Here is a 13811-nt window from a genome sequence, read left to right as displayed (position 1 = left end):
TTGAGTCTCCCTTCAGAAACCTCACAAGGTGCTGTAATAGCTTGGGAGAGCATTTTATCATGGGTTAACAAGTAGTAAAGGGCACTTTTGTCACCCCCATGAGCCTGCAATTGCTAAGGCTTCAGGAACCTGATGCAACAGGACATGGCCTGAGTCCTTGTTCTCAGGTCTCTGTTCCTAACAACCATGTGATTTCTAAGAAGTCCCGGATCACATCCCCCTGTTCCTGCTTTCTAAGCACAGGAGGTTCTAGAGCTGACCACCACTTCTGGTGAGCCCTAGGTTCTAGCCACCAGCTGGCACCATGCTCTGTGATCGCGTCCTCCCTGGAATTTGCCAAGGCTGTACTTAAGATATAATAAAACAGCAGCTGATAAGGCTTGTTCCCCTCCAGGAAGTCCAGGATTCAGTTAAAGACATCCTGAGTAAATAAAGGCATAAAAACAAACCAACAAAACAAAAAATTACCATATGATACCTAGCTGTTCAATAGACAATCTCATTTAACCACCCCCATGCTCTGTGGAGTGAACAACACACCTTCACTGGTGCAAAAATGGGAGTTCATATCCCACTTGAATCAAAGTGTGAAATATGATATATCAAGAACTATGTAATGTTTTTAACAAGCAACAATAAAAATTAAAAAAAAAAAAAACTGGGACAAGGACATGGCAGGTATCTTGCCTAAGGTCACAGAGATAGTGAGTTGTTCACCCAGGGATCTGGCTGCAAACCGTGCTTTACATTGCTCTGCAGCTGCAACCAACAGCCCATAGGTAGTTGTGACCTATGCTGGGAGTGTGAGTTGGAGTTGGCAAAGGGCCAGACTTTGGAATCAGATAGTCCTGGGTTCAAATTGTGGTCTGCCCATTTAGTAGCACCTGAACCTCTGGAATGACAGTCTCTTTTCCCTTGTGCAGCAGTGTTGCTGACCTCTTCTAGTGGTGCCATCTGTATGCAGGAAGGACTGCTTCGCTCACTCCAGTGGGAACAAGATGAACTCAGTTGCAGGGGGTCAGTTTCTGCCCTGTGCTCACAGATGACTTTGCAGATGCTCTCAGAGCATGAGCTTGATCACCTGGATAAGCCCTGGGTAGGGTTGCTGCAGGCCCCAGAGCTGTGCTATATGTTGAATGCAAGGGATATTTCTTGATGTCCAAAGGGACAAGCCCATTGGGGGGAGCCTTCTGATCCTGCTATGGAGTTGTCCTGAGCCCTTGGGTGAGGGGTTTCAGAGTTCTAAATTCAGATGGGTCACTGTATTTTTCTTTTAGTGATATGAGAAGATGGAAGATCCATATTTTTATGCTTTTTCTGTGCCTGATGTTTTGGGAGCTCAGATTGTGGGTGTTCTTAGGAATGTGACAGTTGCTGCCATTCTGAGGCCACATTGAAAAATCAGATAGTTGAGGCCCTAGGAGTCAGACACTCAGTGATACTTGGGTCTTTGAAAGCATTCCAAAAAATAATTGCAGTTATTCTTCAGTCAATTATGCTTAATTAGTAGACTAGAATTATAGAATCTTCAATTCATCAAACATGAATCTTAAGTGCTTTGCCTTGTCTCATATAATCTACAAGGCTAACTTCCTCTTGTGTAGGTGAAAGTAGCAACTCCTCTTTATTTGCAAGGAAGTTGAAACTCTGAGGGTTTAAGGACTTGAGCCAAGGCCACACAGCTATGAAGCAGCAAAGCGGTCCACCTTTCAAATTGGATAAACCCTAACAATGTTATCTAGATCAATAAGTAAACAAGCATAACTTTACAGGAGAAAGAAAGGCTGAAAAGTGGATTGCTTTGGTTCACATGTTTGGAAATTGTGGGCTGAACACAACAGATTCAGGCACAGATTTATCTAGAGGTTGTAGTGTCATCATCGGGACACTGCCTCTCTCCATCTCCCTTCAGTGCCTTCTTTGCCCACCCTGTCTCTGGGGGTGGTGGCATGTTGCCAAGCAACTTTAGAGACACAATCTTCTAATTTGGCATTGGAGGAAAAGACAGTGTCCTAATAATGATAGTTAAAGTCATGGGCCAGCCTGGGTCACTGCTTCTTTGTGCCCATTATGGTGGGATGGATTGATCTCAGTTGTCAAGCCTGGAGGGGCTGAATCATTGTGTGAGAGAAAGAAAGAGTCACCAAAAATATTCAAGGGTAAATGACGAGACAGGGAGATGAAAGCCAAGCAGGCAAGCCACAGATGTCCCCACTGAAGGGGTGAGAGCAGCTGCATTTAGAACACAGCCCCTTGCAGTAGAGGTGGCTTATTTTGCCCCTGTGCCTGACTCTAGTCCAACATGTTGCCTGCAGGCTTATTATTTGCCAGCTGTCCACTGGATCAGGTGAGCAGACCCTGATATTGTAGAAACAGACACCAACTTGCTGCATGGAGAGAATATCTTCAGCTTTCCTGGGTACCTCCAAGTGTCCAGAGTGCAGTACCCAAGCCTGGCTCAGATTGCCCAGGTCTGAATCAGTGGAGGCAGTTGTAACTATGACCATAAACTGTGTGGCTTTGAAACATCAGAAACTGATTTCTCACAGATCTGAAGGCTGGCAGGCCAAGATCAGGGGATCAGGATGGCAGGATATGGTGAGGGCCCTCCCTCAGGTTGCAGCTGACCCACTTCTCATTATATCCTCACCTATGACTTTTCCACAGCTTCCAAGCCCTCCTTTCCAATCATGGGGGAGCTGGGGAGACAACAGTGAGCACAAAGAAGGCCCCTCCCCTCTTGGAGCCCATAGTCTAGAAGGAGAGACTGAGTGAGGACAAGTAAACTGATGAAGAAATAGAAATCCAGAAATGGTTGAGGAAACAGGAGAGAGAGAGGGTCAGGGTGTTCCTAGGTGGCAGTCAGAATGGGCTTCTCAGAGGAAGTGTCATGAGCGCTGAGAGCTTATTGATGGACAGGAGCTGCTGGGCCAAGAAGTGGGAAGGGCAGCTCAAAGGTGCTCAGGCAGCAAGCAGCTGGCAGCCTCTGAGGGAGCAGGGGTGGAATGGAGATAAGTAGGGACAGCCCAGGGACAGAGAGGGAGAGGTGTGCCACCCTAAATCTGAGTCTCCTGTCAAGGCCTTCTGAGGAGGTGTCAGGCAGGGCTTCTGAGCTGTCACCATCAGACAGCTTCTCTATAAAGACCCTGAAGCCCCTTGAAGGCCATGCTGTGCTGAGCTTGGAGAGAGGCAGGTTGGGAAGGAGGTGCTGGGTCTGTTTGCCCCAAGCTCTGGTTGCCTGCCCTCAGCCTCTCCCAGTGCAGAGTGACAAAGCACACTTCTTTCTCCTCTTGTTTTTTCCTTGATAACATTTTAGAACATTTTTAAGCTCAAAATTGAGGGGAAGAACAAAGATTTCCCAAATGCTCCCATCCCTGCACAGTCTCTGCCTCTGTCACCATCACTACCCACCAGAGAGGCACATTTTTTCCAGTTCAGAAACCCATATAATTGTCACCTAGAGTCTGGAGCTTACCTTAATCTTTATTGTTGCTGATGCACATTCTGTGGGAATGGACAGTTGTAGAATGACATGAACGCACCTTTAGCCATGACCATGATGTTTGCTGGCTGTGATCTGAGGAAGCAGGTGCATTGGCCACCAGGACAGAGCAACCTGAATCCATGTGGAGCTTCACTGATGCAAAGTGAAATCTCCTCACAGGCATGATGGGCATTGCATTCCCAGGTCAGCAGCCTCATTGGAAACTTGGAAATGGTAAAACTGACACCTACATTGCATGGTGCTATGAATCTTTGGGTTTACACAGGAAGCACTAACTTACAGGAGGCACCCATAGGGGTTTGTTGAGTGAGTGAATAACGGTAGTCTCTTCCAGACTTGGTGTGGGACAGCCTGGATTTGAATTCCCACCCTGGCACTTGTAGCTGAGTATTCTGTGGCAAGTCATTTCATCTGACCATGACTCAGTTTCCTCATCTATAGAGGGGGGATATACCCATCTCACTGACTTACCGTGAAGAGTTGAAGAAATCATATCCCTGAGCATGGGCCAGAAACATAGTGGTAGGTGGTGGTACTAAAACAAATGTGTGTACATTTACTATGCAGCAGCTACTGTTTTTAATTCTTGAGAGGTACTGTATTCCTCCCAAAATCTGGACATTCCTCAGAAGGTGCTGGAGCTGCTGTGTAAAAGATGTGTATTGCTTCCAAGCCCTGGCACATGGCCATCTCCTGCTTGGTGCTGGGAATTCTGGGAACTCAGTCAGCTCTGAGGAAAGAAGTGTTTTCAGAGGAGCAGCCTGCCTGGATGTTTATAAAACCCAGTAGGATGAGCCCAAAGAGTGTCTGCCTCAGGCATGGTTCTGTGTAACTATAGGCAGCCTATAGCTCTGGCCTTACCCTGTGGGCATATCCCCTCCCTGTGAGAAAGTTCTCTGCCTCAGGCCTCACAATTCTGAGGATTCAGGAAAAACAATTTCCACATTTGGGAAGGAGTCTGTGGATTGCATCTGGGAGCATTCCAATATGCATGTAGTCAGAACTGGGACACTTGGGGAGAAATGAATAGGGTCCTGGCCCTGAATAGCTAGGCAGTATGTGGTTTGGTTCAGTTATCACTCAATTGTATGTGTAGCACCACCATGGGCCATCATTTGGCCTATTATTTAGGAATCAATGCAGACAAACCTTCTAGTCCTCCTGAAATTCCAATATTTTCAGGAAGTTAGTCATGCCCACCAGCCATCTTGGCAGATGAGGGGCACAGGATGTTAGAGGTGTCAGCCTCCTCACCATCTCTAGGTATAGAAACCTGCTGCCAGATGTTTGTGAGGAGTAGCTTCAAGGAAAGAAGGGAGTGTTCTTTGGGCCAGTCAGGAGGGCTCCTGTTTCATGGGGAGCTGTTATAAATGATGGCTGGGCAAACCCCAATTTCCACCCTGTGTGATTTCCATCAGAGGACTCAACTCTGGGGTTTACCCTGTAGAAAGAATATATTGTGGTGCAATTGATTCTGGGCACCAAAGGAACAGAGTAGTGATTGGGGCCTCAGAGCCAAGTCCTGTGAGGATCCCTCCCCAACACAGCCAATCCAAACCCGGGTTGCCCATACTTTTCTGTACAGGGACCGGAGAGCAAGTGTGGAAAGCCCCTTACCCACACATGTGCCTCACAGGTTGCCCTTTTGATCTGGTGCATGGACCTGCTTGGCCACTCTTTGGGAACTCATAATGCAGGGACCTTGGAAGGTTCCAGTTAAAAGAGAGGCCCTGTACATCATGACTCCCTGTTTCACTCCACATTCCACAGCACCCTCTGCTCCATCATTAAAATGCAGCTATACCTCTATCCAGAATATTTTTGAGGTCCCAATACTTGGACAATCTGAAGCTTCTCAGGACCTTCCTGTTGATCATTATGCCTGAATCAGAGGGGAATTTCCATGTCCTTCCCCAGTGGAAGAACACAGATCCTGTAAGTCTGAGCTCTCTGATGATGGGGTCTGGGGCAGATGACTGAATGTGTGTGTAGAGGAATCTCAGATGGATCTGCCATATGTTCCCAAGACACACAACGCTATCATCCTTCAGCTGGTGGAACCTAGTCTGGGAAGATGGCCAATTGTGGAGGAGGGCCAGGACTATTCTCAGAGGCAGGATTCTAGTGTGAATTGGGAAAGGCCCAAGGAAAGTCAGTCATGTTAGGTGTTTTCTCCTGCAGCTCTAGAACCATATCAAGTGATATAATTGCCTCCAGCAGCTGTGGCCCAATTTACTTGCTTACATTTGGGGGAACATATTATCACATTCCCTGTGAAGGAGGAGAAATAGCCCTCAAAATCAGAGGTTGGTCCTACAGCAGCATTGACCACACAGGAAGATATGGAGCCACCAGTGGCCACTGAACCTTCAAGAAGAGAAGGAAGCTTAGCTGCCAAAAAACAAGTCAGTGGATACTGAATATTATCTTCCACGTGGTATATATGTATGGTACATATGGTGCTCCAAGCTGCCATTCCATCCTTTGAAAGAGAGCCACCTTTCCTGGCAGTAATATAAATTCAGGGTCCAAAACAATGGAGGCAGGAGGTCAAGAAACTATTAGACCACAGCCCTCCACATCTCCTAGAATGTATCCTCACTTCCCTAGTTCTAAACATTTCAATGGCATCTCCCACATGTGAGCTCCTGAGCATTACCCAGTGCCAGAACCCCCAGCACAGCTATCCTTCCCCTCCCCTCCGAGATTATCTATTTTATTTTTTGTGATGCTAATTCTTATGGCATTGTAACTATTTTTAGTGACATTCTTTTATGTTGACCTAAAAGTGCTTACTCCATTCACCAGGCTGTGCTACCACCAGTACTGCATAGCTGCTTATGGAGCCCATGTAGAGCTCATAGGTGCTGTGAGAGAGGATAAAAACAGGCCATCCAGGAGGAGGTGAAATATATGCCCCTGTTATGGAGCAGAAGGGACTTCCTAATGAGTGTTGAAGATTTTCAGCCATTATAACTCATATTATGATCTATTTTAACTGTCATGTGGCACTATAAATCCCACTCATATAAGGGAAAAACCTTAATATGTACATTCTTATTGCTCCACAGATCATGGCTCACCATCCTCTTATTCTTCAAGACACAATATTGAAGTTAGAACCGTTATTGACTCAGTAATGGTCTGTACTGTTTAAGTAAAAAGAAGACTCTTACGTTTTGCACTTCAAATAAAAAGCTGTTCATCTTACACTACTTTGTCACACTGAGAATGCAAAGGAAATGTTCAAGAAGGAAATTAAAGTGCTGCTCCAGGGCATATGTAAGTGACTAGAAAGCAAAAACAGCCTTATTGCTGATCTGGAAAAACTTTTTATATTCTGAAGAAAAGAAGAAACAACCCACATTCTATGAAGATGAAGCCAAATCCAGATAAGGCCAATTCTCCAATTTTTAAATTTATTTTTTTTTAGTTGTCCACAGGCCTTTATTCTTTTCTGTGCAGTGCTGAGAATTGAACCCAGTGCCTCCCACGTGCTAGGCAATCACTCTGCAACTGAGCCACAACCCCAGCTCTCCAATTGTTTGACTGTCTTCATTGCTTAGCTGTTCTGGGGACAATACTAGGCCTCCTACTGTTCCTACCATGCAAGATATGTTACCTTTCACCAGTGCAATCCAACACAGACACCTACAGACCCAGAGATCCACTCAGCATTCACTCTTGGGAGGTTCCAGTTGTCATGGGTCTTGGCTTTTCCTGGATGGAAGGGCACCCTGACAGAGTTAGCTGTGAGGTTTCAAGCTCAAGCTTCCCATAACCCACTAAGCATCCCTGCATGCTCCTCCATGCTCAGCTATTAAGAACTGTCCCTCCTCCTCACTGGTGGAGTTCTGGGCTTGCTTCTGTACTGGGCAAAATATCAGTGAGTGGGGATCTGGAGGATTGAGGTTGGAGGGAGCCTCATTTGGGACTGTTGTCCCAAGTGGGTGCTCCTTGGGCCCATTCCATTGCCCATGGCCTTTTCTGGGTCCACTGGACCTGCAGTAATCAGTGAAGGCCGCTGGGTGAGGTTGTGGCAGTGCTCATCTCTCCTGGTGGGATAATTCCTGGCATTGCATCCTTCTGAACCCAGTTTGAGGTGCTGCCCAGTAGGCTGCATTGGGAATCAGGGTCCTGGAAGTAATGGAACCACCTGATGGGCCAGTGCAGCACAGACTTGCAGTGGGTGACAAAGTTGGATTTGGGTGGCCAAGAACATGGTCCTGGGGCTCAGTGTCTAGGTCCTTCCTCATCCACACAGCTGAATTGGCACTTATCTTGAACTTTCCTCTGGAGTGGCCAGAACCAGAAGCTCCTTCACTTCCCGAGTGTCATGAAATCATAGTGCTTTTGAGAAAATGGCTGGAAGATGGGTTTATGGCCCCCACCATAGGCCTCCCCACAGGCTTACGGGCTGGGAAATTCTCAGTTTCCTCTTCCAGTCACCATTTCCTGCTGCATAGGAAGGAAAAATGGACACCCTCCTAGATCATGCCTGCCTCTGGAGTCAGGGTACTGACTGCATTGATGGACGGGGTGACCAATTGTGGGCCACACCTGAGTGGTCCTGGAGTCTGAGGTTGGCCAAACTCTTTATTTTCTACTAACAAAGGTAAACACAGTCTTTATTGCTTGTTTTATTTCTTATTAAATCAGCAATTCATGCTTGGGGTAGATCAGATAGAAAGTACAGATTGCTAAAATTCCTTGGAATGTGGCCTTGGTTTGAGTCTGTGGATAGTGTTGTGTACAAGTGTTGTTCAGTCATTTAAAAGGAATACACATTGTGGTGGTCACAAACATACACCTGTAGGATGAACTTGTAAATATACTAAGCCACATGAAGGCCTCACTGTGGTTTGTCAAGATCATCCTGATTCACAAGGACCCGTCTTTCCCTCGCCTTAGAGGGAACAGAACCCAAGTCCTGGAAACTGCCTTTAAGACTCCAAATTTGTTTTGGAGAGGGTAAAAAAAAACACCAATGTTGGAGAGAACTATTATGAGTCATATTTAAAAATTGATTTCTAAATGTGGAATCAGAATAAAGTAATACATGTATAATATAAGCATATATCATTGTTTCTAAATTATCATGTTAAATTTCATAAATATCTATTAGATCTCCTAAAAAGTTGATTTCATCAGGAAAAAAACTCCATTTTTATCCTCTTTCTGTGAAATATTTTCTATTCCCACACTGAAATTTTTTCTTAAACTTGGTTTCAGCTTTTTCTTTGACACCTGTGTTTGCATATTTATTTTTTTAAATTTAGGGTTACTTGCATATATCATCTAATCACCTGTTTTTAATTCAATGTAATCATACACACATGCAGACACACACACAAGCACATTGATCAGGAGTTATTGCCATCCTTTTTCTTTATGACGCAGCAGAAGCACAGAGAAGATACAGAATATGCCCAAGACTCCACAATGCATTCCCTACTGAATGCTTGTGTCTCCTCCAAATTTATGTTGAAGCCCTAATGCCAATGTGATGGCATGAGAAGTGGGGCCATTGGGAGGTAATCAAATTTCGATAGGCCGGGGGGGGGGGGGGCATGTCTCCCAAAATGAGATTAGTGTTCTCAGAATTTGAAAAAGAGACCAGGGCTTACTTGCTCTCCACCAAATGAGAATACAGTAAGAAGCAGCCAGCTATGAGCAAAAAGAGGGCTCTTTCCAAGAACTCAACCTATCAGTACCTTGACCATGAACTTCCCACCCTCCCAAATGGGGAGAAATAAATGTTTCTTAAGCTTTTGAAGAAAGTATTTTGTTGTAGCAGCTAGAACTGACTAGGACAGTCAGTGAAAGGACCTTGTGAATATTCAATGAAATAATGTATGCAAAGTGGTCTATGAATATAAGCTATTGCATTATCACCTTCATCATCATGAACATTTTTCCTTGCCAAATGGCATAGAAGCTATTTTTCACACCTAATTCAATTCCAAAAGAAGTTACTGATATTTCTTCAGCAGAAAGAGGTTATGACTGCTCCAGATGAGTTACTACCTAGATTTCAGGTTGTTTGTGGCCATTTTATGAATCTATATAAACCTTTGGCTGCTCTGTAAATGAGTTTTCTGGCCCATCATGATATTTATACCCCTGTGCCATCAATACCATCCCCTTTTAGGGTGTCCAATTATGACCAGTCATTTACATCTTGAGCCATTCTGAAATCCATGTGGATTTTCTCTTCCTCAGAAGTCTATAAAAACATGAATGACAGGTGATGTCACTGAACAACAAAGAGGACAGCTTGAAGAGCCTGGAGAGGAGCCAGGCAATCAGAGAAAAAAATAACACTAAGAGTGGAGGAGGCCAACCTCTGTCCAGAGGGCTCTGGGAAGAGCCAGCCTGATTTCCTTCTGGGACCTGCTCAGGATGGATTGTGGCTAAGATTTTGGTAAGATAAGGTCAGCCATGAACTGTGTAGAAGTAGGATGCATTGGGGGTGATAATGGAACTAGATTTGTATTTCTGCTTTAAAAAATATCTCTGAATAATTAGGTGGAATTCCCTGAGATTTCGTTTTCTCATCCAGCAAATGGGCCTAGTAAATGAACCTTCTCAACAATGACAAGGTGAAGATGTCATGAGGTTATATTTGCAAAGCAGTTATAAACTATAGAACCAAACTAGGTGCTGTTCAAGAGATGAATTAATAAAGATGATGTAATACATATACATAATGGAATATTACTCATCCTTGAAGAATGAAATTATGGCATTTATCAATAAATGGATGCAGCTAGAGAATACTATGCTAAGCGAAATAAGCCAATCCCAAAGAACAAAATGCCTAATGTTTTTCTCTGATATGTGGAGGCTAATGCACAATAAGGAAGTGGAGCTAGGAAAAAAAAGAAATACTTTGGATTAGACAAAGGGGAGTGAAAGGGGAGAGGGGTATGATGGGAGGAAGAAGAGCAGAATGAATTGCAAATTATTACTCTATGTGCATATATTGTAAAGGTGACATTGCAATAAATTACTGAGTTGATTTTAAAGCAGGAGTTGGAAACTTTATTCACCAGCTGGTAGTCCAGATGCACCATCCAAGGGATAGGTAGGCTGCAAATCTATACCCTTCAACCCCCACTCGGGGTGTGATTACACATTTTGTAGTCCAAAACCACATTAAAGAATAAGTGGCTCTTTGTATAATTCAAAACCATAAACAAATGTCATGAGATCTAAAATCATAAGCAGAATGAAAAACACACTTTTAGTGACAACACAAAATAATTTTAAATTATTTTTATTTATCAATTTAGGAAAACACTTTTAATGTTTAAGTATGTTACCCTATAAAATTTCAGAGTCAAGAGTACTTGATGTTATATTTAGCAGTTAACATTTTAACTTTGTAAGCCAATTACTTGTATCTAACAAAATTATTTAAAATTAATTCTATATATGTTAAATAAAATTTACTTATTTTTTAAAATCAAAGATATCAGAGAAGTGCACTGAACAGTATCATTTTTTTTCAGTTGAGGAAAAATCCTAGAAACAATGGATATTAGACATTTTATAGACATTCACATTTTTTCAACAACTGTTTGATGACCTAGAAACAAAACTGCATTGGTAACTTTAAAGACAATGTTACTTCTTGTTGTTGTTGTTTGTTCACCCAGCATGGACAAAAATGTCATGTACAAGGTAAATAATGGTTACTAATATCTAGATAATCAATCTTTGACAGAACACACTGTCCAAGAAAAATGGGAACCAAAAAGAAAACACTTTTACATTGTATAAGAATTGCCATTTTGTGTTTTTGTTTTTTCTCAGCACTGCACAGAAATGAATAAAGGCCTGTGGACAACTAAAAAAATAAATTTAAAAATTGGAGAATCTTGATAACCAAAATTCAAAGAAAGCAACCCAAATATGAATAAAACTCGATTTTGTGAGCACACAGCTGGGTTTTTCTGGTTTCCACACAAAGAGAAAGGACTGTGCACAGCAGGTAGCATTCCCTCCCAGACTGCCCTGCTGAACCCCTCAGCCAGACTCTGGGGGATGCCTTAAATGCATTCTCAGCAGCTGTTCCCTCCACTGTTCCCAGAGGAAGTGCAGGAAGACACACAGGCCATGATCCCAAAGCTGCCACCACCTGCAAATGCTGCTCAGTCAAGAAACTTGCCCCCCCAGCAGTTCCCCTTCTGACTGGCCAGGCCCAGGCAGGACAGCAGACAGAACTCTGACAGCTCAGGGGCGGGGCATGAGCTGAGGGATTCTTGCCATTGCAAGAGCTCCTGGCTGTCAAACTAAGTCCCGCCCACCCTCAGCAGAGCAAGGCTAGATACAAACACTAGCTCACACCTTCAAGGGAGGACAAGGTGTGCTTGCCCAACCCCAGCAAGCGAGATCCTGGAGATGCCACCACCACTTGGTCACCTGCTGGTGCCCCGCCTATCTAATGACATTGCTTTCCCCTTCAGAGGCCCAGGGAGGCTACCCCCTGCTCCAAGCATGCCACTTCCCGCCTTTTCAGAGAAGAGCACTCCTGAAGAGGCACCGACCTGTCCCTGTACCGGAGGTGCAGGTACTGCCAGCCAAACACCCGCTGATCACCCTAGTCCGCACGTGCTCCACGCCCCAAGAGCTACCCTCAACCCGCAGCAAGAGCCTTCTCAGCCCTCTGGCTGCCCCCACGTCCATTGGAGTTCAGCCCATCTGTGCTGCCATCCTGGCTGCCTCTGGGGAGGGGCGGGGTCGTTGCACCAGTCTGAGGGGAGAGATTCCCTGGCCTTGCCATAGCTGCCACCCCTCAAACCCAGCATCTACAACCCTTCCGAGATGATCCGGAAACCTCACTGGGTCAGGAGGTGGGTGGACCAGCGCGATCTGAATCACATCCCAGTGTCAGCACTCAACAGTGCCCCCAGGACCCACGCACACACCAGGCACGCGGTTCCCTTGCCTATTTCTTCCGCAATGGTGCAAGCACGTGGACTTTGCACGTGCATGCAGACTTTGCACGCGCACGCGGAATTTGCACGAGCGCGTCCGTTGTCCGTTCCTGGCGCAAGCCTGCCTCTTGCCCAGTATTGACGGTTTTTCTCACGTGCTCGCGTGTTCTCCACTCATTCCTTCCTCAGCTGCGCCCTGGCAACAGGTCTGACAGCCATTTCACCTGAAGCTGCGTGAGCAGCCGAAGAAGGCCTTCTGCGATGGACGCTAGACCATCTAGCGCCCACTGGCGCCTCCGCTAAGACTGCCATGGAGACTTCGCAGAGCAAGTGTTGTCCCTCACCCCTGCCCCCGGCGCTGAGGGGCAGAGACCTACCAGAAGGGTCCCACAAGAAGCCCGGTCATGGGCCTCGCCCACTTCCCTATACTGGTTGGCCACTAAGGGCTTCCTGGGCTGGTGGCATCACTCGCAGGTCATCTTGCCGCCATCCTGCAACTGCTCCTCAGCGGTTGGGAAAAGTGCCTGCCCGGTGCTTTTCCAGGGTCCTGCGGACCCTTCGATCTTTTCTCGGAGACTTGGATGTTGCCTCCTCCCTCCGCATGCCAGGTCTCCTGAAGAGGACGCTGCTGTCAACTGCAGCTTTCATGAATTCCTGCATCCCAGGCCGCAGACTCAGACAGGCGCCTTGTAGGGTGCAGGGGCAGGAAGTGGCTCCTTGCCAGCTTCCAGCACCCCAAGAACCCTGCCCAGGGAGGACTGTGATCACAGCCCCTGGAGACAGTGGCCAAGTGGTGGCTGACCAAGCAGAGCACCCTGTAGATGGAGAACATCAGAGGGGGCGCCCTCAGGTCACTGGAAGAGTATCTGCTTTTAGGCCCCTGGGGACCCATAGCTGTGTGCCTGCCTTTGTGCCCAGGCCTGGGCCTCTGTGGAGAAACCTCTGCACCCAGAGCTCCCAAGACAGAGCTGAGAGCTCCCGGGCCATCTGCATGAGCTCCTGCCCCAAAAGAAACCCCATCAGCAGCTCCTACAGCTCCACGCGTGGTCTCCGAGCCCTGAAGAGGAGGGCTCCAGACCCATCCAACGGGGAGCCGCCCCTGGGATGTTCTTCATCCCCAGGGATTCCCCCAAAGAAGGCCCAGGGTGAGAAGGTGGCAGAAGGCAGGGCGGGACACCCATTGCCCAAGAGGAAGATCTCACCCACGGGAGACACCAGCAGGCCACGGAAACGCAAGTTTCCTCTCCTGCAATGCCGCCGACGGGAACCTCTGAAGCTGCCACCGCCTCTGTTACTGGCCTGTGCAGTGACTGCTGAGGACCTAGACAGGGAGAAGAAGAAAGCTCTGCAGCGCATCAACCGAC

This window comes from Callospermophilus lateralis, chromosome 1 (assembly GCF_048772815.1).
Source record: "Callospermophilus lateralis isolate mCalLat2 chromosome 1, mCalLat2.hap1, whole genome shotgun sequence".
Lineage (NCBI taxonomy): Eukaryota > Metazoa > Chordata > Mammalia > Rodentia > Sciuridae > Callospermophilus > Callospermophilus lateralis.
Note: the sequence above shows the minus strand (reverse complement) of the source record.